The sequence below is a fragment of the Protopterus annectens genome, chromosome 1.part2 (assembly GCF_019279795.1).
Source record: "Protopterus annectens isolate FY-2018-M chromosome 1.part2, PAN1.0, whole genome shotgun sequence".
In the NCBI taxonomy this organism is placed as follows: Eukaryota; Metazoa; Chordata; order Ceratodontiformes; family Protopteridae; genus Protopterus; species Protopterus annectens.
The window spans coordinates 842,483,664-842,511,163 of NC_056727.1; positions in this window are offsets into that span (position 1 = coordinate 842,483,664).

Below are 27,500 nucleotides of genomic sequence, written 5' to 3' on the forward strand. Positions count from 1 at the left end.
CCAAGAATGAGATTGAACCCCCTACCTATCTAGTTACTGCTATGACAGTGTTACACATTTATCAGACGCATCACAGAGTTTATATGTTTGAGAGTGGTCCAAAGGTATCTTAAAGGTGAGTGACATCATCAGCAGTGCTAAAGGAAGGGAAGTGTAGTAAGTGGGAATGGCTTCAAAATCATGCCTCTACAAACACACGTACTCTCACACAGACACACTTTTACATTTACCTTGACTGAGATTAGAACTCCTACCTAAGTAGTTTACTGCACGATAGTATTAGGCAGTAATCACAAGTGCCACAGAGCTTGTAGGTCTGAAGGCTGCTCAAAGTGATCTTTCAAGGCAACTGAAATCAGCAGGAGTGCTAAAGTAGGACAATTGGAAGTGTACTGAGTGTGAATGTGTCCAAAATATTTAAATATTTAACCTACATAAACACACAAACACATATACATACATATATATATATATATATATATATATATATTTAGATACACACACACACACACACACACACACACACACACACACTTGGCAGGAATCATATTAGAACCCCTAGCTATGCAGTTATTGGTATTATGGTGTTATTTAGTTACCACACACACCACAGAACTTATAGGTTGGAGAGTGTCCCAAGGTACCTATATATAGTGTATAGCATCAACAGCACATGTATGGTATGTCAGTATTAGTTGTACTGGGTGAGACTGGCCTCCAACTACTTTCTGGTGGATGTGTACACACTCACAAACACCTTTATACACACTAATGCAAACACACACATTTGACAGTCCTGGGATCCATAGCTGCAATGTTTCATAGCTGTGTACTAGACAGATGACCATGTAGGATTTACAGGGTAGGCCATGGGACTACCCTGGCAGCATGGCACCTTATGATACTCCACAATGTGTCTACTGAGTATAGTCACTGGGGTGGTCACCAGGGTGGGTATCCTATTCCTCATGCACTCCTCCAGATTTCTCTTGGAGAGGGCCAGTGATATGGTCTGCTTGACATATACACAGCATCTAGTCTGTAGCATGGTCGGTGTCTGTGTTGTGAACCTGCACCTCCAGCATGTACTGTTGATAGTGCGGATGGGGTTGATGTCTCCAGGTCATGGGGTGTGGAATTGGTTTCCTCAGATGTAGCATTCTTGACAGAGTTGGGAAGGACATGGCTGTGTAAGTCAGGCAGAGATTACACCTACATAGCCAATATGGGATGGAGATTATTTGGAGTTATTGGAGTCTGTACGTATAGGGTAGGTGTGTGATCCCTAAGATCCTCTTTGTGAGGTACATTTGCAGCGTCTCCTGTTGTTACAGGTATCCAGTGGGGTACATGGCCAGTGGGCCATACTACACATTGATTGGCCTAATGAGATAAGAGTACTGGGAAACACTGTCCTTTTACATCCTGGATCCAACACCCTTGGTTGGAGGAGGTGACACATGGATAGACTTTTTGAAGACAGTGGCACTATGGTAGTCAACAGAGAGCTGGCTGTCAAACCTGTGTTCCCAGTTCTCCTCTACCTAAATCAGTGTTCAGTGGTCTACCATCAATGTACTACTTTATGAAAACCATGTTGTACCCATGGGGATGGCCGCACATAATCTGGCATTGAGCTAATGTCCAAGATTCTGACAATAGTCATAGGTCTCAGAGAAGCCTTTGTGTAGGGTGTCAACCTCATGGAGGTGTAATATTGGCACCCACCTTGTAGTCATCTGCATTGTCAGCCATGGCACCATTGTAGTGGGCTGGTCCTCTGATGTGTTGATCACAAACATGAGTGGACCCAGGTCCACAACCTGTGGGACTCCAGTGGTGACTGTTCAGCACTCTGTCATGGATTATTCAGCTTTCACACTGTGGGTTCTATCTGTGAGCCGGTTTGCAGGCTACCTACTGATATGGGGGTAGATACCTACCTGAGTGTGTTGTGCATGATTTCTGAGTGAGGATGGGTATCCCAGGATTAGATGTGCTGCCTATCTTGTCATCTATTCCATACTGTCACATAGTTATTGCACACGTTTAGGGCTGCAGATTGTCTACACCTACCTCTACAGTGGTTGACAACTGTTGGCCTTGTAATGTGGACGTCAGGACATATACTGGGTAGGCAATACAATAAATTAGCAAAACCCACCCCCCATGTTTCTTGTTCTCACCAAAACACAACTCCCCACACAGGATACTGTTATCTCACAGACATATACTTTTGCCAGCAGTGATATTATAACCCCTACCTATCTAGTTATTGCTATCACAGTGTTACATATTTATTGTATGCACCACAGAGATTATAGGCCGAAGGGTATCCATACAAACTTCTAAAATGAGTGACATCAGCAGCCCTTGTAAAGTATGACACTTCTGAATGTACTGACTGTGGATGGACACAAAGTACTTTCACCTACAGATATACACACACACTCATACAAACAGAAACACCTTTCAAACTGCCAGGACTGGGATTACAACTCCTACCTAACTGATTTGTTGCATTATAGCAATAGGCAGTTATCACATGCGCAACAAAGATTACAGGGCTGTAAACTGGCCATAGGGATTTTTCAACATGACTGACATCTGCAGGACTGCTAAAGTACAGCAATGGGAATTGTACTGAGTGTGAATGGGCCCAAAATCTTTGGCCTGCAAGCACACACATGTTTATATTTGGCAGGACTGGGACTAGAACTCCTTCCTAACTAGTTTGCTGTACTATAGCAATATGCAGTTATTGCATGCACCACAGAGCTTATAGAGATGAAAGCTCACCATAGGGATCTTTCAATGTGACTGACATCTGCAATACTGCTAAATACAGCAGTGGGCATTTGAATAGGCCCAAAGTCTTTAACCTAAGCACACACACACACACACACACACACAGACACACACACACACACACACACACACACACACACACACACACACACACACACACACACACACACACACACACACACACACACACACACACACACACACACACATTTGCAAGGACCTACCTAACTTGTTATTTATACTAGAGTGTTACACAGTTACAGGACTGTGAGCTGGCCAAAGGGATCTCTCAGGGTGACTGACATCTGCAGGACTGCTAAAGTAGATCAATGGGAAGTGTACTGAGTGTGAATTGGCCCAAAAGTTTTAATCTACAAACATATATACACACACTTTGACATTTGCAAGGACTGAGATTAGAACTCATGTCTAACTAGTTATTTATACTAGAGTGCTATGCAGTTATTGCTCATGCCACAGAGCATATAGAGCTCAGGGCTGCCAAAAGATACACAGTTATCACACACGTCACAGAGTTTGCAGAGCTGTAAGATGGCCAAAGGGATCTTTCAGGGTGACTGATATCTGCAGGACTGCTAAAGTGTATTGAGTATGAACGGGCCCAAAGGCTTTAACCTAGAAACACATATATATATATATATATATATATATATATATATATATATATATATATATATACACGCTTTCACATTTGCAAGGACTAAGATTAGAACCCCTACCTAACTAGTGATATTTATACTAGAGTGCTATGCAGTTATTGCTCACGTCACAGCGCTTACAGAATTCAGGACTGCCAAAAGATATTTTTAAATTGACTGACATCTGCAGAACTGATAAGGTTGGGCAATGGGATGTGTACTGGGTGGCAAAAGCCTGTTATTTCCAAGATTTTACAGACACTTCTCTAAGTGTAGAAGCATGCCCAGTGTGACCTTTTATAGTACATGTGGGACACAATTCCAGAGATTGTTGCACTCCAATCCAGGGATTTTTGTGCTACAGTCATACATCTCCACGTTAGCACATGATATCTGGGAACAACCCTATTTCAGTGAGGGAACTTTAGGCCAAACATAGGGTGATTGTGATGTATGATGTGCTAGAGTTAGAGGGTTTGTTTTTGCAGACATTTTATCTGCCATATTTGATGTTTGTTTGACACTGTATTTTTTATTTCAGTACCTCCAGACATACCTCCTCAGATCATTGCAGTGATTTACCAGAGGAATTCAGCCTGGATGATGCACAAGCAATTATTATGGGCTCAATGCTAGGTATTCTTGCACAATCAAGCTTGTTGAGATGTGCAGCTACAAACAATTGACTGCTGATATTGTGGAAACGGTCAAGCACCTTGTTGAGATACTAGGATGTGGGGATCTGTGTGCATTTCTGTTTTGGCATGACTTGCTTACCAGTCCATGGGTGAGCAAGTCAGGCAGGATCAGGGTGACAGGTGGACTCCAGATAGATTTGTAGAGGGTAAGATCTGTGGTGTTGGGGGGGGGGCTGAGTCAGATATGTTGGCCTATAGCTACCTACAGATTGCATAGGGGTGGTGTGAAGGTTTGCCCACACTTGGAGTTCTTGTTTGTCTCAGACTGTTTGACCAGACTGGAGGTGTCTGTCTGTCTCACATATATGTATACCCCCACATCATTTGGCTTGACCACCCACATTTTGGAGTCATGTGGTTGTATGGGATGAGTGATCAGGGAAGGCTTGTTGTGTTTTTCCCATGGCTGCAGGACAGGTTTCTGTGGGTGAAGGCATGTCACCATCTTCCAGGGTTGGGACTCCCTGCAATGAGTGCATTCCAATGTTTAGACTCCTAGCCATACCTCTCGACTGTAGAGGGTTTCACTTGAATGTGCAGATTCATGGCTCATATAGGTTCATAGGTTCATAGGTTCATACTAGGCTATCTGCCCGAGGGCATTTACAAGCCTAGCCCATCGTTTTGTGGCTTACGCCACCCCTTTAGTATGGGGAACTATACCCATTATTTTGCTGTGCCTCTGTCGAGCAGTGACACTGAGGTAATCCCTGGGGTATATTTGCGATCTCCCATCCATTGGTCAAGATTTCTCTTGAACAAGGCCAGCGAGGTGCTCTGCCTCACATGTACCGGGATTTTGTTCCACAGCATAGGGAGTCTTTGGGTGATGAATCTATCCCTCCAGCATGTCCTATTAATAGCCGTGTCGAGGTTTAAGTCTCCTGCCCTTGTGGCTCTGATGGATCTAGATCTTTTGAGGTGAAGCATATTCATCAAATCTGGGTTTGACATGGCCTTGTATGTTAGGCAAAGGTCACCTCTGAGCAGCGTGCGACTGAATAGAGCTGGAGTTCTTTCAGTCGGGCAGCATAGGATAGATTTTGAGACCCTTTATCCTTTTGGTGAGGAACTTTTGTGGCCTCTCCAGCTGCTGCAAGTGTCGGGTCAGATACATTCCGAATGGGGCATTGTACTCAATCATTGGTCTGATGAGTGATGAGTAAAGGGAGACTATAACCTCCCTTGATCCAGATGAGAATCCCTTCATGATAAGGTGGGCAATGTAGAAGGTCTTCCTAACTACTTTAGCTACATGGGTGTCGAATGACAGACTACTATCAACCTGGGTCCCCAGGTCCCTGATAACTTCTTCTGTGCTTAGTGGATTGCCACCTATTTGGTAGCTAGGGGTAACCTTGTTTTTCCCGAAGGGTATGACTATGCATTTTTTGGCATTTAACTTTAGGCCGTGGCTCTGGCACCAGTTATCCGTTTCTGTGAGACCCTTCTGAAGGATATCTGTGTCAGATGTGTTATCTACTATGGTGCCCAGTTTGCAGTCATCTGCAAACTTTGTCAGCCATAACCCTCCTGTGTTTGCTTGTACTTCGGAACAGTAGATGCCAAACAAGAGTGGTCCCAGGACTGAGCCCTGTGGGACACCACTTGTGACAGGCTTTGAGTCTGACATGGCGCCAGCAACTCTGACCCTGTGGGTTAAGTCACTCAGCCAGTTTGCAACCCATCTTGTGATGTATGGGTTAACATTTAAGCTGATGAGTTTTTCAATGATACCCGAGTGGGGTATTGTATCGAAGGCCTTAGCCAGATCGAGGTAGGCTGTATGGACTGCCTTTCCTCATCAATGGCTTTGGTGACTGTTTCAAAAGTCAACCAAGTTTAAAAGGCATGATCTGCCTTTGACAAAGCCAAACTGGGTTGGATCCAAAGTCTGCAAATTCCCTATGTCTTTATTTATGAGGTCCATTATGATCCTCTCCATGGCTTTGCAGATAAGGCTTGTCAAGCTAATGGGCCGGTAATTTCCAGGGTCGGTGGAGGCACCGCCTTTGTGAAGTGGGACCACAGTTGCAGTGCCACTCCTGGGTACGTATCCAGAGGTAAGACTTTGATTAAACAGCTGTCCTAGCTGTGGGTTTAATTCCTCATTGAGTTCGTGGAGCACACAGCCGGGGACACCATCAGGTCCCATGGATGCTGTGTTTTTTGCTTTGGAGAGAGCAGTTCTCACTTGGGCGCTGGAGATGTTTGGGGGGCTGCAATCGTTTGGTATAGATATCTCTCCTTTTGGGGTAAGTTACCCATACAGGTGTGGTTTTCAAGCTAGTCTTTTGCAACTTACTCATTGTTGAAGTCAGATATTATTGTCCATGAAATTGCAGTTTCAGACTTCATACCATTCAGACATTCCATGGTATTAAAACACTTTTCCACTATATCAACTTTATTACATTATTATTGCAGGTTTTCTCGTGTCCTTCTCTTTGGACCTTTATCACCCAGTATTTGTTGTTTTGTCCATATATCTGTGTCTCTGAGTTTGGGAGGTATACTCCTAGAATTTAGCAGCATGGCCTTTCCTTGCATTTTGTTGTCTATGTTATGTTGGTGTTATGGACCCCATGACACTCCCTAAAAGGGCACTGTGGGTGAGGCATAGGCCTTTGGCAGAGGCCTGTAGACCAGGTGTGGCAGATGCAGCCCATCTGTATCAAGGCAGTGCATTCTGATTAGGATATGTTCTCAGGCTACAGTGCAGGGGACACCCCAAGGATGGCACTAGTAAGTGGACTGAACATTACTGACACTTGATTTCTGTTTATATTGAGCCATCATGCTGGGTGACAGTTATATGCTGCTTACAGCTAGGGACATGTTACTGTATTTCTATGGGACTGTGTGGGGGGACACCTGTACACACTATACATTTGCAGAGGCTGTGCTGATATTTGCTTAACATTTTGGTCACATTTAGCGTAGTGGTATGCCCCATATTTGAGACTACAGGCATAACAGTATTGACCACAGATCAGATTGTTCTGCTATACACATGTTTAGGTTTGGACTTCTTAGCTTTGAGAGCCATACTACCACTGCCAGAACTGCTATGATATCACAGTGTTAAGTCTGTAGGTGGGGATTTCATGGATGTCAGCATTTGGTGGCCTTTGCCACACATTTCCGTATGGTTTTCTACAGCTGATCTGCTGAGTGAGGCTTGGGTTGAGTGTGGGACCCCCCACTTTGACATCCATGCACGTGACCTATGACCTCCCCCCAGTTATTTGGCTAAAGACATATACTGCAGTGGTATTTCTAAACTACAGTGGTACCGCATAGTGTGGGTAAGCCAGTACTGGGCATACACTTCCTGCTGTCCCACATAGCTGTCAGTTGTCTGGTGCTACCCCAGTAAGCCACCCCATTCCCTTACATGCTTGCATTTATACCATGGATATGTTATCAGAACATTCTACTCCATTCATTCATTGCTAAGAAGACTGACTTACCTTGTGCCTGAGGCAGTTGTGAGGATGGTGCGTGAAGGCTGACTGTGTCGGATGCATGCAATACACTACTTATACATGGCAAGGTATAAGTTTTGTGATGCTTGGCATCCATTTTACTCTGTGTGTGCAAGTCGGAGAGAGATATTAGTCCCTAGGCCCCTACAGTGTCGGTGTATGTGCTATGCATTGCCACTTTGCCAAGGCCATGGCATACTTGGCATGCCACCATCTGCTTACAGGGGCAGGCTCAGGAAGTTCCTCCTCTGAGTCCTTCTGTGCCTGTAGAGACCTTGGCATTGATGGGGGCTGTGTGGCCCTTCCCTCTTTTGTTCCTGCTGCAGCTGTTTCCACAGGATCATGTCATGTAGCATGGCACATACTATGAACATGTGTGCACATGTGGCTGGAGAGCATTGCAAGGCTCCACCAGATATGTCAAGGCAGTGGAACTGTGACTTGAGCATCCTAAACACACACTCTATAATGATCCTGGTTTGTGCATGTGCCTCATTATGGCGTTGTTGTGTGGGTATGTGTGCATTTCTGATGGGTGTCATCATCCATAGCTCCAGTGCGTAGCCAGCATCTCCCACTAAATGGCCATATGGGATGTCCCCCCTGGCAAACCACTGATACAGCTGTGAGGAATTCCAGATGTGGGAGTCGTGATAGGTTCCAGAGCAGCCAGCACACACATTCATCATAATGACCTTGGTATCACACATGACCTGGCAGTTGATGGAGTGGAACCCCTTGCAGTTTATGTAGACCCTACCCCGGTCACCAGGTGGTGCTTTGATGTGGATGTGCGTGTAGTCTATAGCACCCAGTACCTCTTGGTAGTCTGCTACATGGTGGAAGAGATGCATATTTTGGGTCCTCTCCTCGTGGGTGGTGGGGAAGTTACTGTGCCCCTCGGCATGTGGTCGCATGGCATCCAGGAACTGTTGGATTATCCTGGATTCAGATGCCTGTGAGACCCCCATGATATCCCCATAGGAAAGTACCTGTAGCTAGTATTCTTAGAACTACACATACCTTGGTATCCACTGTGATTGGTTCCACTCTGTTCTGGATGTCAGGCGAGGCTGGCACAGCTCCACAATTTGCTGCAGTATGTCCCTGTCCACCCTGTAGCACTCTATTATCTCCAGATCCTGTAGCCCCTGGTAGGTTACCCTGGGCCTGAATACTCTTCTCCTCCTCCTCATAAATCTGGGGTGGTTGTCAGCATTATCCTCTTCACCACCCTCAGCCTCTTGCACATACTGATATATGAGAGTTACAGCAGCCTCTAACATTTTGTTATTTTTGTCAGGTAAAATTTCCCTGTCTATGTACACCGGTGGTGTAGAGTTTGTGAGAAAAAAAACAGACTGAAAGGTGTTTGTATAGTTTATAGTGGTGTGCTGCAGACACTGCCTGTGTGATTGGCTGAGTATGGTACATTCAACCTGCCAGCTCTATTAATTGTATTTAAGTGCCCCTATTCTGCTATTTCCCTTTTTTTCTCATTCCACTTGCCATTCCCTGTTTTTTTTTATTTTGCAGTTTAACTGCTGGTGCACACCACACACACCCATTTGGGCAAGATAAACAAGGCTATACAGCCTCAGACATATCCCCTTGCTTACATATACACAGTGCTGCCATTTCCTGTTTTTTTGTTTTTGTTTTTTTTTTTTTTTTTTTTGTTTAAGACATGGTACACACCATGCACACCCCTGTAGGCAGTGTAAACAAAGCTATACAGCCCGAGACACACCTCCTTGCTTAGCTAGGCTTAGCTAAGCACAAACCAGGGCAGCAGTGCTTCAATGTGCTTACTGCATGCATGACACACCTCCTTTTCATGTTAGTTGCTCCTCCTGCCTACATGATCGTGTTCGTAGACATAGAATATTTTGTGATTCAGTAACATTCCCCTCATTTGCATACCCCACTGCCTTAGCCCATAGATATTGTACTGATAAGGAGCCTTTCCCCTTGACAACCACTGTCCCCTGGTATTGTTTTGATTCTGCATGCTATAGATTATAATGGCAAAATTCAGATTTCCCTTAAACTTGGGTTTTCACATTTTGGTTTTTATTTTCAGCACAATCATGTTTGTTCACCGCTGCCCTATGCTTAAACGGTCAAGATTGGCCACAAAAAAAATTATTTTTTATTAAAATTAAACATTTATTCATGCCAATGGACATATATTTGGCCATTGGCATGCCTAGAGATGTGAATACATGCTTTTATTTGAGCTGTCATGCCTCCACTATCTTTTTTTCAGAAATGTGTTCAGTTAGCATCTGAACACATTTCTGCACTGACACTGTTCCTGCACATAGACCTGGCAGCTTCCTGAATCACTAATTCACCTCATTGGCATGATTTTTCCAGCAAATCAGGTGATTAGTATGCCGCACAGTCTTCTATGCAGGAACAGTGTAGACAGGCTCGTGCACATCAGATCAGCTGTTTGCTGAACAGCTCGATGGCCGAACTCTGTGCAGGAGCTGCTACACTGTTCCTGTATGGAGTTTTAACATTCGTGACTCCCAGGGACTATTTATCTGTCCCTAAAACTGATTTTTTTAAATAAATGAAATATTCAAATAGGAAAGAAAATAAACTGCTGGGAATTATGAATTGCTTCTTAGAAATCCAAGATGCGACTCTTCAATTGCCTTTGCACAACATATGTATTCTTTAGAATTGAATAATCAAAACGTTGTCCAGCAAACTGTACCAGAAAATGTTAAACTGTTTCACAGATACAGATTCACTAAAAAACCTGCACAACCTTTACAGTGCACCAGTTTACCATACTGGTTTGCATTCTGTTTATGTGAGGGATGGGTAAATGGGTAAATGATGTATTGTAAAGGTGGATAAAGCTAGCCATTCTCAGAAAATATCAAATTTCAGCTGCCATTGCATGCAAAGTAAAATTCCTAATTATATCTCCATATAGGTACATTATTCTGTCACTGGAAAGATGCTGCCAATCTGTATTCTACTTCTTTCGGCTTTTCCTGGTTAGGGGTCGTCACAGTGGATCACCTGTCTGCTCATGATTGGCAGTGGAGTGTTTTTTATGGTGTTGAGTTGCCAGCCTGGTGACCAACCTTTCACAGAAGGCACACACATACACACACTCACACCTAGGGCCAATTTAGAGTGTCCAATTCACCTACAGCATGTCTTTGGGATGTGGGAGGAAACCGGAGCACCCAGAGGAAACCCACGCAACCACAGGGAGGACATGCAGACTCTGCACAGAAGGCACCCCAGCCGAGGATTGAACCGGGGAACCTCTTGCTGTGAGGCGGTAACGCTAACCACTGTACCACTGTGGCCACCCACTGCCAATCTGTATTGATGAGAGCAAATTTGCCAGTCCAATTTCAACAATGAGCTACATTTTAGCTCTTAAAACTGATGTAAGAATCTTCTATGTAGTATATACTTGAGTATCCAGGTATAATTATGTAAAAGTATTATTAAAAACCATAAATAGACACATTATTACATACTGCCACATGTACTTAAGTAGCTAATGATCTCTTTACAGGCTTTTTAACTTTGAGAGTCTGTCATGTCTCATTATACTTGGTTTCCATTATGCGGAGGCATATAACTTTTACTCAGGGTGAAGAATACAATACATGACCAGAATATGTTGAGATGTTAGGATACATTTTGCATTTTAGCAGACAAAAAATAATTTACAGTCCCTCAGAAAAATTAACAAGTTACCATTTTTTGATTTAGACAGTACCACCAGTAAAAGTTCCTAGACAGACAAATGCAAAATGACCATTAGCTTTAAGCTACATATTTAAATCATTATGGAGGAGTTGCTATCCAAGGAGCAAGATGTAGCATTACAACTCTTTGAATGATTTACTAACAACATATATACCTAATGAATGATTTCATAGCGATATCACAGTGCCAGTCCCAACTGTTGCATTATACTCAATTTCAAGTTTATGACTGCTTTTGAAGGTGGAGAAAGCAATACATGTCCAAAAGTGTCTGTCTTGAAGGATATGACATCAGTTGCAAAAAAAAGCCATTGTTTCTTTCACTGAAAAGATGCTTCCACAAACACTCCCTCTACTACCCATTTATTACATTTATTTATTTATTTGACACTTATTTACTAGGTAAGTGAACTCATCCAAATACCCTTCAAGCCATGACCATGGCCATGTTAGCGGGTCTATATTAGAACATCTACTTTTTAAAACATAGAATGTTCTAATATTGACCCCTATTCAGCGAACGCTGACAGTATCGAACATGCAGAAAAGTGAATTTTTTCCCAGGGAAAAATGTTGCTGTTTCAACACACATGCACACAACACAAACACACCAAACAAACAGCAATCCACACACATACACCTAAAATCCTGCATCTAACTCTACACTAAACTGTACACATACCACTAACTATCCACTTACCTTAACCAAAACACTAACCCTAAGGTCCATCACTATTGCACACTCACCTCAACCATGCCCTAATCCTAACTCACCTACCCCGTGCCCTAACCCTCACGTCCACACAATCGCACACTTACCTGATCCCGACCCATAACTTTCCACCACAGTGCTGAACATAGTGAAGCCACAGGAATTTTCAACCAAATTCCTTCCCTAGGAAGAACTTCGGAGTTCCGCGGCTTCGCTATTTTCAGCGTTTGCTGAATAGAGGTCGATATTAGAACATTTGAAGTTGTGAAACTTTGATGTTCTAATATAGACCCCATGTTAGCAAAAATAATAAGCACAACATAATGGGACACAGTGGAGTTTGAAGAAAAACAAATTCTGCCCGGGACCACATAAATATTGTGAATATTATTTCTGCTTCTTACTGAAGCAGAAGGAACATATACAAGTTCAACTGCAAATGACTGTTAGTCCTTAATTTATGAGGACTTTTGACTCAAAGGGTATTGCAAAACATGTACGTAAACTGTATATATTTCAGTTTCAGTTCAGAAAGTTTGCTTGATACCACAGCTATTTTCTAGACTTCATTTAACTAGGTGAGAAATGTAAAAACTATCACTTCTAATGTTTGGATTTACAATAAAATTGTATATATTTTATGAAATGCTCAACTTCAGAGCATTTAATGGACTTTGGTGTATTTGTTATTTTAGCTATTAGAGCAGTATTCAAATTTTGAGACACTCAGACTGATATCTGCACATTTGAAATGTATTGTCTGTTTGGCAATGAATTATATAAATTTGAGATACCAAGTGTAAATATTGAGAGCTAAGTCAATAGCCAGGACAATGATCCCTAAAGAAATATTTACAGACTAGTGAACCCAATGTATGCCTAGGATGAAACACCAGCTTTGTCAATGCTTCAAATTAAAGCAGTTAAGTACCTTAGTGCACCATCCTTTGACATATAGGTTAGTAAAACATTTTAATAAAAACCTTGCACTTATGTTAAAGGAAAGCATAGAACATGTTCAAAAAGAAAGGAATCAGCAACTTCCATACCTCCTTTTCTACTATGAGAAAAGTACCATGTGTCTCTACTCTGTTGTATTGCAGATATTCCTAAGGCTTGCTGGACATCAACATAAATTTTGAAAGGAGTGAAAATTTCCATTTAAGAGTGTGCTAACTTTCTTCACAAATCTGCAAGGTCAGTTTAAAGTTGTTATACCACTAGTTATAGACAAATATAGAGGGCATGACAAATGCAATAAATGATATTACCCTCTTATTTTTTTTTAGAACTTCGAGGCAGCATTGTGTTTTTCTTTTAAATTGTGCTTACCTCATGCCTTTACAGAGCTGACTGAAGTGTACATAGTGTCTTCTTCCTCCTAGGTGGAATGTGGGTTTAACTGATTTGACAGAGGGGTTTTCAAGTGTGAGTAGGAAGGCTGCCTTTTTTTTTGTTAAACATGTGCATTTTGAGTAGACAAGAGAAGTTACAACTTTCATGTTGACAAAAGGACACAAAGGCATGTTTTGCATGTCTTTGTATGATTATCATAATTAGCTATTTGTTATTTTTTTAATGTTTGGGAAGTTTTAGGAGTAGGTTGGGGTAGGTAGGTGAGAGTGTGTGTGTTAGTGTAGGAAGTGGTGATTTTTGTACATGTGTAGTGTGTGTGTGTTTTTCATGGGTATATGTCTGACAGTGTCCAGTGGATGTGTAGGGCATGTTACAGTAAGTCTACTGTGTTTTTCGTGGTGGTGCGACCTCAGAGTTGGTATATATAAGTAGTGGGGGTGGGTTGAGTGCAGGGGTGCTTGCTCCCCTACTTATGCATAGATTATTTGAGTTTTATTGGTTTGTGTGTTGTGTTGTTTTTTTTATGGTGTAGGCTGGAAGATCATGTTTGTGTTTTTATTTTGTGGTGGAGGGGATATTAAAAACTGAATGATGCATGCTGAAAATTCAGTATTATGAACTTTCAGTATAGGGACATTCATTTTTTTTAATTTTTCATTGTAGTTCATTTTCGATATTTTCATCTTGAGATACTGAAATTCGATATTTCAGTATTTTTATTTATTTATTTATTATTTATTTTACATTTGTTGAGATTTGAAAGTGGAACTATAACTCTGGGCAAGACCACAATCCAAATTGTAACTTGCTATAGATCCCCCACCATTCCCCAGGATTCCCACTCCTCATTTCTTGATACACTGGAAAATATTAGGGTACAACCCAACACCCTAATAATGGTTGATTTCAACTACCCCACCATTAACTGGGAAAACTACTCATGTACCAACTCTTTTGTTCAACGTTTTCTGGAATTCATAAATTCCAACCCTTGGATCAACTTACCCACACCACCACCAAGGGCAGTAATATCCTAGACCTGGTCATTACCAACATGGGTGACCGGTGTTCCACACAGAGGTCAATTCCTCGTTGGACAGATCTGACCAACAAGCTAATCAACCTAGACATCCACCCCGTATTAGGGAAACAACAGTAAAAAACTTCTCCAAAGCTAACTTCACGCATTTTAAGACAGAAGTGGCAAACTTCACAAAACCCATGCAGATGGACAATAGAGGTACGACTGCTGAATCCTACACAAATGCACTTTATAAGCACATACATGAGTGCATGGATCGTGCTATCCCTAACAGAACCAAGATGCTATCCTCCAAAAAAAGGAAGCCAATCTGGTGGTCCCCTGCCATAAACAAACTCTAGAACAGAAGAAAGAAACTGTTGCAAAAAAGAGTAAATCCCCATGACTGGTAGAACTCCCTGGTAAGCCTCAGTAAGAAGCTGAGATCCCTCATAAAATCGTCTAAAGTTAGTTATGAAAACAAAATTGCCACTGATTCTAAAGACAACTACAAAGCATTCTATAGCTATGTCAAGAATCTCAATGGCAACACTCAGATCTGCTCTGAGTTACAGCACAATGGCACTAAATATACAGAACCAAATGATATTGCAAACATCCTGGCAGATAGGTTCAGTGCTAACTTTACCCCATCTCTATACCGGAAGAAAGCAAAGTTCCTGTAATCATGGCTGCAAAGGTAAAAACCTCACTCTCCAAAGCCAAGAACACAGCATCCATGGGACCTGACAACATCCCAGGATGCGTTTTACATGAACTTCAGAATGAACTGGCACCGCACCTAAGCACCATATTCAATCATAGCCTCACCTTAGGCTTTGTGCCCACTGAATGGCGGACAGCGATGGTTATCCCACTCCACAAATGGGGAGCTACCATGGACCCCGGGAACTACTGCCCCATTAGCCTAATGAGCCTGGTCTGCAAGACCATGGAACATATCATCATGGAACTTATAAACAAAGACATCAGTAATCTCCAAACTCTGGACCCCACCCAGTCCAGGTTTGTAAAAAGGCAGATCATGTCTCCTAAACCTGATTGACTTCTTTGAAGCAGTCACCAAAGCTGTAGTTGAGAGTAAGAGGGACCACACAGCCTATCTAGATCTCGCCAAGGCTTTTGACACCATCCCCCACTCTGGAATTATAGATAAACTTACAAAACTAGGTATAAATCCCTATGTCACAAGATGGGTTGCCAACTGGCTCACTGACAGAACCCACACTGTGAAAGTAGCAGACTCCAAATACGACTTCAGACCAGTGACAAGTGGAGTATCACAGGGTTCAGTCCTGGGTCATCACCTGTTTGTTATCTACTTTTCTGAAATTCACCCCGGGGTCACCTCTGTGGCTCTGCTCGACAGGGGCACAGGAAAATAATTTTCTTGGGTGGTGAAAGCCAGGGTACCGTTTTGGCTAGGCTTGTATAGGCCCTAGGGCCAATAGCCTAATACCTACCTATGAACCTATATATATATATATATATACATATATATATATATATATATATATATATATATATATATTTATTGACATTTGTTAACTGGGTTTGTCCAACTGGGCTTTTGGCCCATTTTTTGGAGACCTATGGAGAAAAGCTCCAGTAGTACATTTTTAAACAAGTACAATTTTAAACAATATAGATATAATAGCAGTTATAGAAAAAACGATTCACATATGTTGGGTTACATGCATAAAGTTAAAGATACATTAAAAAGAAGCTAAGTAACATAATTTTACATTGATATAGTTCAGTAGGTCAAGAATAAAGCATTTTTGTTTGTATAAATTTATGCAAATGCATAGTAGACACATTTGAGAGAGAGGTGTAATGAGATACTAAGTATGGTCCTTTTGAGGGTACATAAAAGGAAGGAAAACTAGGTGGGGTCATGGCAAGGGCAGGTTCTGGAATTGAGAAAATAAGCTTTTAGTTCATTTTTAAAGTGTGATGTTTGGGAGATTGAACGTAAGTCAGGGGGAAGTTTGTTCCAAGCATGGGCAAGGGAGTGTTTGTAGAGTAGTTTGCCTACTGACCTTTGTGGGTGGTAGATATCAAGTAATTGTTGGTTAGAAGTATGGAGGGTCTGGAATGGGATGTAGATGGAGACTAAGGAAGATACAGATGGACTGAAGGAGGGTTTATAAAGAATAGAGTGTAGCATATGAAATTGATAAGACAGCAGAAATTGGGGAAGTGTAAGCCATTGAAGAGAGTTTAAAGAAATGCTGTTGTGTGAGTTGTATGTGGAGTTAGTAATGAATCTGGCTATTTTATGGTAAGTCTGTTGGAATTTCTTTAGAGTGGAGGCCTGGATATTCATAAGAACTGGGGTGGCATATAAGAGGGAGGGGAGGAGGAGTGCCTGGCCCAGGGTAAGTCTGGATTCAGTGGTTAGGAATTTTTTGTTCCGATATAGCAAACCTAGTTTCTGGGTTTTTTTTATACATTGGAGTATGTGTAGGTGTAACTTTAGTTCATCATCTATAACGATCCCTAGGAGTTTTGTGTGAGTTTCAGGTTGGATAGTTGTATTGTTAGAAGATTTAATAAAAAAGGAGGTTTTGTGATGAAAAAGAGAATGGGGAAGAAAAAGTAGGAGTTTGGTCTTTTTGGGATTTAGGATCAATAAGTTGTGAGAGAACCATTGTTCAGTGGATAGTAGGGCCTGTTGGGTCAGGGAGTGTAGTTCAGGAAAGTTATTTGAGATGAATATAAGTGTGGAGTTGTTGGAATACTGAATAAGGGAGGATTTTTTGCATGAGGTGTCCCAAGATGGAGTCTTGGGGAACACCAGTGGAGATGGAAAGGAAAGGTGAGGAGGATGGGAGCCATTTGACAGATTGTTCCCTGCTAGATAGGTAACTATTAAACCAGGCAAGTGCAGAGGGGGATAGGTGGAGACTTGTGAGTTTGGATAGTAGTAGAGGATGACAGACAGTATTGAAGGATTTGTAGAGATCTAGGAAGAGACAGGAAATAAATTAGTTTATTGTTGTCTAGGGCCTCTGCAATGATATGAGTGAAGGAGAGGACGGCAGTGGTGGTGCTGTGGTGAGGACAAAATCCATGTTGGGTAGGGGTAAGTAAGGGGTGCTTGAGGAGGTGATTGAGAAGCTGTGAGTGAAAACATTTTTCTAATATCTTGGAGAGGGGGGGCAGAATGGTAATGGGTCGGTAGTTTGAGGGGTCAGTGGAGTTTCCACCTTTATGAAGAGAGATAGTAGAGAAATATTTCCAAAGGGTGGGGACAGTTGATTCTAGGATAGAGTGATTAATTAGTATAGATATAGGATAGGCAATTGAGTCAGTAGCAAGTTTGAGGAATGTAGGAGATAGATTGTCAGTGAAAGGAGAGCAAGGTTTTTGCATGAGTAGTAGAGGTGTGATGCAAGTAATGGGAACTGGCTCAAAAGAAAACAAAGTTGTGTTAGTGGGACTTGGAGGGGTGGGTGTCGAAGTAGAGTTTGGCTTAGAGGTTACTAGATTTTGGATGGAAGAGATAATGTGTTTATTCAGGAGGGTAGCTGTTTCCTGAGAGGAAGAGTTAGGGTATGGGGAGGGATTAGAGGGCTTTCCAGTTTAGAGGATGTTATTGAGAGTTAACCAAAATTTTCAAAGATTGGATTTGTTGTTAAGCGTAGCAGAGCTATAGTATAACTTTTTGCCATTAAATGCATGTTTTTTGCAAGGTTCCTCAGTTGCCTGTATTTTTGAAGAAGAGGTTGTTGTTTAATTTTAGTCCAGGTTTTCCAAGCACTATCTCTTTGTTTCATAAGGGACCTAGTCTCCTTGGAGAGCCAGGGAGCATGATTTGATTTTACTCTGATCTTCCTAGATGGAGCTAAGGAGTATAGAGTACTCATGAAGATGCTATTGCGTTTAAGAGGAGGTGTTTTAGGATGGACCAATCTATGTTCTGGAGAATGGAGTTAAATTGGGATGAATTGAAAGTCGATAGTTTTTGACAGTCTTTGATAAGGTGAGGTTTAGAAATATGGGAGTAGTGTCTTAAGACGGTGGCAGGGAGATGATCATTGAGGGAGTCAGGTAAGGTGGTGGAATTGTGGTATTGGTGGGGGGAATTGGTAAGGATCTATGATGGAACTGGAGGTGGAATTTTTATGGAAGTGAGTCGGAGATGTTATAAGTTGGTGGAAGCCGTGTAGGTAGATACTGAGTTGGGGGTAGTCAGTTGTGAGTTTGGACCAATCAATGCTGACATCACCAAGGATAAGTGTCTCATATGGTTTGTTGTGGGAGAACCAGGATAGGATGTTTTCAAGAATGGGCAGATTGTTACCAGGAGGAAGGTAGATAGAGGTGATTGCAAGTTTTTTTGTGGGGATTCAGATGGCAATTAAGGAAGATGATTTCAGCTGGGAGGAAGTCAGGAATTGGGGAATGGTATGGTGAGAAATTAAGGTTGTTTGAGTAGAGGATGGCCACGCCACCCCCTTTATTTACAGGTCTATCAGATCGGAAGATATTATAACCTAGTGGTAGAATTTCACTATTTGAGATTTGTGGCTTGAGCCAGGTTTCAGATAGGGAAAGGATGTGAGGGGTATTGAGAGCTATCCATAAGTTCAGCTCAGTAACTTTATTTGCTAGACTCTGAATATTCAATGAGTAAATAGTTAAGTATTTGGATGGAGATGATTGTTGTGATTGAGGTTGGTGACTGTTAGATGAGTAAGATGGGGGCAGTGTAGAGGTAGTTTTGGGGAGAGTGAGGGTGGGGAGAGAAGAAGAGGGGCCAGGGGTGGGATGGATATCTCCAGAACAAAGTAGGTTTTTAGTGAGGAGAGAGTGTGTAATAGATGCTAGATGGAGTTTGTATAGTTTTTATTTAGCTTTGTGGGAAGGTTTAAAAACCTGTATTATGGATAGTTTATATAGACTTGAGGTAGAGGTAGTAAAGAGATTGGGGGTGATAGTAAAATATGAAGTAGTTGGATATATGTTATATGAGTGAGAAGTTGATGAACATAGGAGTGAGTCAGAGAAATTGGAGTGGTAAGAGGTGGAGATAGAGGGAATAAGGAGTAGTGTAGAAGATATTAGAAAATAATACATTCTGGAATAAAATATTGTCAGATAGAGTAGGTAGAGACAGTGGTATAGAGGGATTGGTGTTGACAAGATTGACAGATTAGTAAGGTGGTTGTGGACATAGCCAGAAAGTGGAACTGTAGTGGCTATTAGGACAGGAAGGGGAGGGATAGATAAGTATAAAGGTAATTGTAATGGGGGTGGGTGGAAATAGGGGTAGTGTAGGGGAGCAAAGTGAGCCTGAGTGTAACGAGGGTGAATGGAGCAGGGCTAGCACCCTGGTCAAGATGAAGTCAAAGAAACAATCAGAAAACGATGGTGAAAAACTAGATTAAGAGACAAGGATATAAAGTTTCTAAAGGTATAGTCAACAGAAATAAATAAAAAATAAATAAAATATGAGCAGACGTATGCTTACAAAAGGACACTGGCCTCAAGCTACACAAGTAGATTTACTTGAAGCAAACCCAGTGTTGTAAGGTTAAAATAAGCTACAATAAAAGGGGGCTTTGGAGGGGAGAGAGGTCTTACTAGCAGCTAAAATCAGGGCAAAAAAAAAAACATTAATATATAAAAGACAGTAAAATAGGGCAGGTGCACTAGCAAAGACAGTCATGAGTGAGGCTAGAAATGAATTCAGGGAAGGGTAAAGTACAGAACAGGAAAATATACACATAAACAGTATGAGGATAGTGGGGAACCAAAGAGAAAGAATTGGAGCTGCTGGTGTCTGCTTTTTGTGGCGACTAGCAAAAAAAAAAACTGTAAATTCCTGTTGTGCTTATAAATTATATATATATACATATATATATAAAAATACATAAATTATATATATATATATATATATATATATATATATATATGCTGCTCAGTATATATAAATATATGCTATTCAATGCTAGAAGTCTAAACCTCAAAATGCACTCTCTCGTGAGCCTATACAAGCCTAGCAATAACAATTCCCAGGATATTTCTTCCCACAATATTTACTTCTCTGGAGCCTTGCCTAGCAGGGTGACTGACGACATCCTCGGGGTGAATTTCCTATCTCCCATCCAATCGTCAAGGTTCCTTTTGAAGAGGGCCAAGGAGGTGCTCTGCTTGACATGTATGGGCAGTCTATTCCAGAGTATGGGGAGTCTCTGGGTCAGGAACCTATCCTCCCAGCATGTTTTGTTTATTGTGATGACAAGGGTTAGCTCCCTGGAGCATGTGGCTCTGAGTGACAGGGATTTCTTTAAGTGGAGCACGTCCAACAGCTCAGGGTTTGACATGGCCTTGTTTGTTAAGCAGAGATAGCCTCTGAGTAGACGATATGCCACAGAGTATAGCTGGAGTTTTTTAGACGGTCAGAATAGGACATCTGCTTTAGGCCTGTGATTCTTTTAGTGAGGTATTTCTGCGGCCTTTCCAGCTGATGCAGATGTCTTGTGTGGTACATACTAAATGGGGCGGTGTACTCTATAATGGGTCTAATGAGGGATGAGTACATTGGGACAATGACCTCTGTTTTTCTGGATGAAAAGACCTTAGTGATGAGGTGTGCCACATAGAAGGATTTCCTGACTGTTGTGGTGATGTAGTTATCAAAGGTGAGACCACTGTCCACCTGTGTCCTGAAGTATTTCATCACACTTTCGGTGTTTAGTGTACTGCCATCTATGTGGCAATTCATGCATACATGTTTTTTCCCAAAGGGGATAACTATACATTTCTTGGGATTAAGCTTGAGCCCATGGCTCTGGCACCAGGCATCTGTTTCAGTAAGGCCCTTTTGTAGAATATCCACATCATTTGGGGATTCAGTAATGGCTCCAAGTTTGCAGTCATCTTCGAACTTTGTAAGCTAGAGTCCCTTAGTGTTGGCCTGTGCTTCAGTGAAGTAGATGGCAAACAAGAGCGGTCCCAGGACTGAACACTGAGGTACTCCACTTGTCGCTTGCCTGGAAATGGATTTGGAGTCAGCTACTTTTACAGTTGGGGTTCTGTTGGTAAGCCAGTTGGCAACCCATCAAGTAATGTAGGGATTTATGCCCAGCCTAGTAAGTTTATCTATGATTCCAGAGTGTGGGATGGTGTCGAAGGTCATGGCGAGGTTCAGATAGGCTGTGTGGAAAGCCTTACCCTCATCCACAGCTCTGAACACTGTTTAAAAGTAGTCAATCAGGTTCAGGAGACAAGATCATCCCTTCACGAACCAAAACTGGGTGGGGTTCATTGTTTGAAGATTGCCAATGTCTTTGTTTATAAGTTCCATGATAATGTGTCCCATGCCCTTACAGATCAGGCTTGTCAGACTGATGGGTTGATAGTTCTTGGGATTCAAGGTGGATCCCCTTTGTGGAGTGGGATAACTGTAGCTGTGCGCCACTCAGTAGGCTTGAAGCCAGAGGTGAGGCTATGATTAAACATGACACTTAGGTGAGGTGTCATTTCATTTTGTAGTTCATGTAGTACACAGCCGGGGATGTCATCTGGTCCCATGGATGCTGTATTCTTAGCTTTGGAGAGTGCAGTTTCTACCTGTGTGGCCATGATTACCAGAATTTGACAATCTTTTGTTGTTGAGATGGGCCCTTTAGGGGGTGAGAGGGGGGTGAAGCTGGCACTAAATCAATCTGTCAAGTTATTGCCAATATCCTTGGGATCAGTATATTTAATGCCATTCTGTTGTAGCTCAGATCAGATCTGAGCATTGCCATTTAGATTCTTGACATAACTATGGAATGCCTTGTGGTTGTCTTTGGAATCTTTGGCAATTTTATTTTCATAACTAGCTTTTGAGGATTTTATTAGGGATCTCAGCTTCTTACTGAGGCTGGTAAGGTTGTTTTTTGCATCCTGAGATATTCCTCTTTTCTGCAACAGTTTCTTCCTTCGGTTGTATAGTTTGTTTATGGCAGGGGACCACCAGATTGGCTTCCTTTTTTTGGAGGAGAGCGTCTTGGTTCTATTTAGGATGGCACAATTCATGCATCGGTGGATGTGCTCATACAGTGCCTTAGTGTAGGATTCAGCAGTCGAACTTTCAGCTCCCATCTGCATGGGTGTCATGAAGTTTGTCACTTCTGACTTAAGTAGCATGAAGTTGGCTTTGGAGAAGTGTTTTACTGCAGTTTCATTACTGGGGGTTGGGGGTGGGATGTGGATGTCAGGGGTGATTAGCTTATGATCAGACCTGACCGATGAGGAGGTGACCACTGGTGTGGAGCATCTATCTCCTTTGTTGGTAATGACTTGGTCTAGGATATTGGTGCCACTGGTGGGACAATGGATTAGTTGATCCAGGGCGTTGGAATTTATGAATTCCAAGAACTGTTGGGAAAAGGTGTTGGTACCTGAGTAGTTTTCTCAGTTAATGGCAGGGTAGTTGAAATTACCCAGTATTAGGGTATTTGGTTGTATTTTAATATTTTCTAGTATGTTTAGAAAGGTGTAGTGAGAATCTTGGGGCAAGGTGGGGGATCTGTATCAAGCTACAATTTGGATTGAAGTCTTACCTAGTGTTAGTTGCACCTGGAGAATTTCAGATGCATTGTGTTGGGTAACTAGCCTGGAGATGTGAATATCCTTGGTGAATATGGACACTCCTCCACCTTTAGTGTTTCGGTCTTCGTTTGGTGGCCGAAAAGTGTGGTAAGAGTTGTAACCTGGTATTGCAGGTGTGCTCTCTGGAGCCTTGAACCAGGTCTTAGTTACTGCACAGATATCGATTTTTTCCATTTTTAGGAGTGCCTCGAGAGAGTGCATTTTGAGGTTTAGACTTCTAGCATTGAGTAGCATTACTTTCAAATTTTGCATGCTTGTATCTGTTACGGTGGTGGTTTTGTCCTTTGAACTTTGCCTAAAAAAGGCACTGTAGGGATGGCAAGAGCTTTAGCCAGTAACCTGAATCCCAGGGATGACAGGTGCAGATGATTTCTGGCAAAGCATCATGGTTTGTCGATCATGTCGTCCCAGTCAGACAGATACTGGATCCCCTTTGAATGACACCAGAAGCTTAGCCAATTGTTGAATTCAATCATTTTGTCCTTATACTGTGGTATCATTCTGGGTGAAGGCAGGATGCTACTCAGGGCTAGTGTCATACCTGCCTGGGCCACATGATCTGAGAGCTCTTCCATGTCTCTTTTCATGTAGTCCAGGGAGGTATGTCTCAAGTCATTCACTCCAACATGGACAATGACAGAGTCATATTTGTACTTGTTGTGGAGTGACTTGAGTGCATGCATTATGTAGCAGATCCTGGCACCCGACAGGCAGCTGACTGTAATTATCTCCTTGTTCAGCCTGGTGAGTGGGACATCAGTGTGCCTGACTATAGAGTCACCTATGACTAAAGTGTTGGGTACATTGTCTTGCCTTAGGGGCTGTTGTTGGGTGGCACACTGGTGTTGTTAGCCATGTGTCACTTTGGTTGTGACTGGTTTTTGTTTGCTTTTCAGCTTCGGAGGTCATTGTTGCTTGGGCAGGTTAATGTTAATGGCCTCCACATATGTGGGTTTAGTGTTGCTATGTGTGGGTGTTGATGGTGTGGGTTTTGAAGGGCTATGTGTTGCTTGAGATGTAGTGCAGGTGTTAACCTTTTCCTCTTGACTGTTTAGCACAATCTTAGCTGGACAGAGCTTTGCTTCTAGTTTGGCTATGTAAGTGCATCTCTTGCAGTTTGTAGTGTTGGGTGGTAGGAGGAGAGGGTTGTCTGTGCACATGAGGCAGTTGCTGCATTGCCCCTGTATGCTCAGATTCATCAAGTGGACAGGAGAAATCATTGGAAGCTGACCCTTGTACATGCCTGTTAAGGTGCATTTTTTGTAAAGTACAAGAGCTGTTTTCCCATACCTTTGCAAGGTAATTTGCAATTATAGGCTGTTTTGTTTTTAAGCCAGAAAGTTGAAAGGGATAGAAATCAGCCCAAAAAGGCTAATAAAATTACAATTTCAGAGCTGGAAACCACTCCTCTAGTGTTAGATAGGCAGTACAATACTCACCAGTCCCACTGGTAAGGAATTGACGTCCCTTTACCACAGCAACGTCTGGATAGGTCTGAACACAGAAAATGAAATCCTGAAACCATCAAAGGCTGTGATCTGGACTATACTAGCTAGGAAAGGCAGGAAACGAGCAAACACAATAGTTTTTTTTGGGGTTTTTTTTGGTTAAAACAGGTTAAATAATGCAATAGTACAGTAAATAAACAGAAAAGGCTAACACACTTGAGTGTTTAGTCCTAAACAGTAAATGCAATTAAAACTCTACAAAATTAGCAATTTAAAACTTTTTAAATGAAGCAAGACAAGTGCACAACTGAAAAACGATTTAAGAGGCAGGAATACAGTAGAATAAGTAGCTAGTCTATATATACAGAAAAGTCTATATATATATATATATATATATATATATATATATACAGAAAAGCAGCTAAAACAACACTAAAACAATTGTACTCCTTTTTGTAGTATATTACATGAGAATGAAGAAATTACTAAGATTTGTGATTGCCTTGGTATAAAATTGATGTATTTTACATATTTTTTCCCACCAAAACATGATGAATTACTGCTGAAACATAAAAATCAAGGCTTATAATAAAATCTGAACGCATGTATTTTCCCCCATGATGGTACATATGATATTTATGCAGTCTTATTTTGCAAAAAAAAAATAATTCCATTTAAGTAATTTGGGCGAAAGGAATATTCATGTCACAAATTGCAACAGATCACAAAGAATGTTTAGAATGATAATTAATTGATCAAAAGACCAATAACATGCACAGAGGCTATAAATAGCTTATTGTGTAATGTTAGAAGTCTTAACAGTAAGATCTCAGACTCAACAGCCTTATTGCTTGAGGGAAATATATCTCTTGCCATAATTATTGAAACTTAGTGTGGAAAATGTTCTGGTCTACTATGTGTAAATGGTTTTCAGGGTTTACACAACTACATATATTCATAGAGCAGAAAGGTAAAGCAGGGTTTCTGACAACTTTGTTTTATCCAAAGCATACTGAGAGATTAATATGACTCCTAAAGTCAAAGACAGCATTCTCCACTAATGGTCATCTTTTAATTTTTATACCCTTACCTGTTGGGCTACATTGGACCCCGCCACTTTTCAAAGACTTGAGGTTATAGTTTTTAAACCTCTTACCAGATACTAAGCCGCATACCTTAACAACATAATAACTCGCAGAGCAATGGGAGTCACATTTATGCAAATTTCAAGCTTCACTGAATTCTTTGTGACAGACAGGACTTACAATCAATGCTGTAAAAAGCAAGCGCTGTATAATAGAAGCCGGATAATAGGGATATGCAAGTACAGTGGCAATCAAATACTAGGTGGAAAAAGCAGAAACAGTGAGGAAAATAGCTCAAACAAATACAGTAAAAAAAAAAAAAAAAAAAAACAATTTAAAGTCTTTTTCTTCAGCCTTTTACTGAAAATTTATTTGGAAATTTGTTATCATAGCCTGACCAGTTTCTGTCCTGACCTACAGTAAGCATCTCATGCAGCTGAAATGGACATCGAAAACAGATCCTTAAGGCAACTAAAGTATGTGTTATGTTTAGAGTCCATCCTTGTGACACCTGATCTCTTGAAATCTTTGGTGGTAACATCGGATGACTCAGTAGAAGGGATGTGGACAGCTCTGTCTCAGGATAGGAACAGCTTATCTGTTACATCAGTAGTAAGTTAATCAATGCAGAAGGAGCAGGAATGTCTAGCTAACTACTGGCATGCATCACCTTCAGATACTACTTTATAGGAAGCTAGTTTATATTACTAACTAATTATACTCCATTTAGTGGCTTTTGTGCATAAAATACTGCAGTCTAAAATTAACCAGATGATTCTTAACCCTGCAGCCGTTTAACTTTAAAAGCCAGCATAAGCTTGTCTGTACCCATGTCAGAATATTGGTTGTCCAAGCACTACAACTCATCTGAGTATGTTGGAATTGAAGATTATGCAGTAGGGAGAGTCATTTATGGTATTTGTGGCTGTTTATTCATGAAAATTGCTGTCTAATATCATAAATGTTGTATGTAATGTTGCACATATTCCATATTATATAGTAAAGAACCTAGTAGAGGTAAATATACTAAGGTAGTTATACCTGTCCTAGTTCAGGAAATGTAAAATTCATAATGAAAAACAGATGAGTAAGAAATTTTGTTTAAAGGATGCAATGAAAGCAAAATAGTTAAGTCATTAGCAGCTTATGAAGATAGACTGATAACTCAAGGTACCTTCATGTAAATAAAACTCACAGAATCTAGAAGACGGATCCTGTGGAGATCAGCAGAGCAGAGCGGGACTCCTGTGGATACATATCTATATATATATATATATATATATATATATATATATATATATATATATATATATATATATATATATATAGATATATATGTGTGGTGTTTTTGACTCATCTTAGCTGCACATCAGCTGCTTTTAGAGCCTTTCATTATCTAATGGGCCTGCAGACCTTACCTTCTCCATCATCAGAATATATCTAACCAGTGGTTAGGTTCGATGAGGAGACTGAGGCTTATGGGACAGTGTCATGCTGCTGCTGCCAAAGAATATTTTTCACTTAAGGACATGCCCCCTGCACACACCAGTCCCATTGCAGGGAAAGACATATGATCTACAACTAAAGTTATGTTATATGGAATCTTTCCTGTCAAAGAATGAACCTTTACTTTTTGTCCCAGTAAATAATGAGCTAATGAACCTTCACATTTTTTCAAACTAAATGAACTGCACTAAATCTGTGCCATATTTCCAGTGTGTTGCTTTGTAGTTATATTTGTGCATACATGCTTCTGTGTGTATATGTGTGTGTGTGTGTGTGTGTGTGTGTGTGTGTGTGTGTGTGTGTGTGTGTGTGTGTGTGTGTGTGTGTGTGTGTGTATAT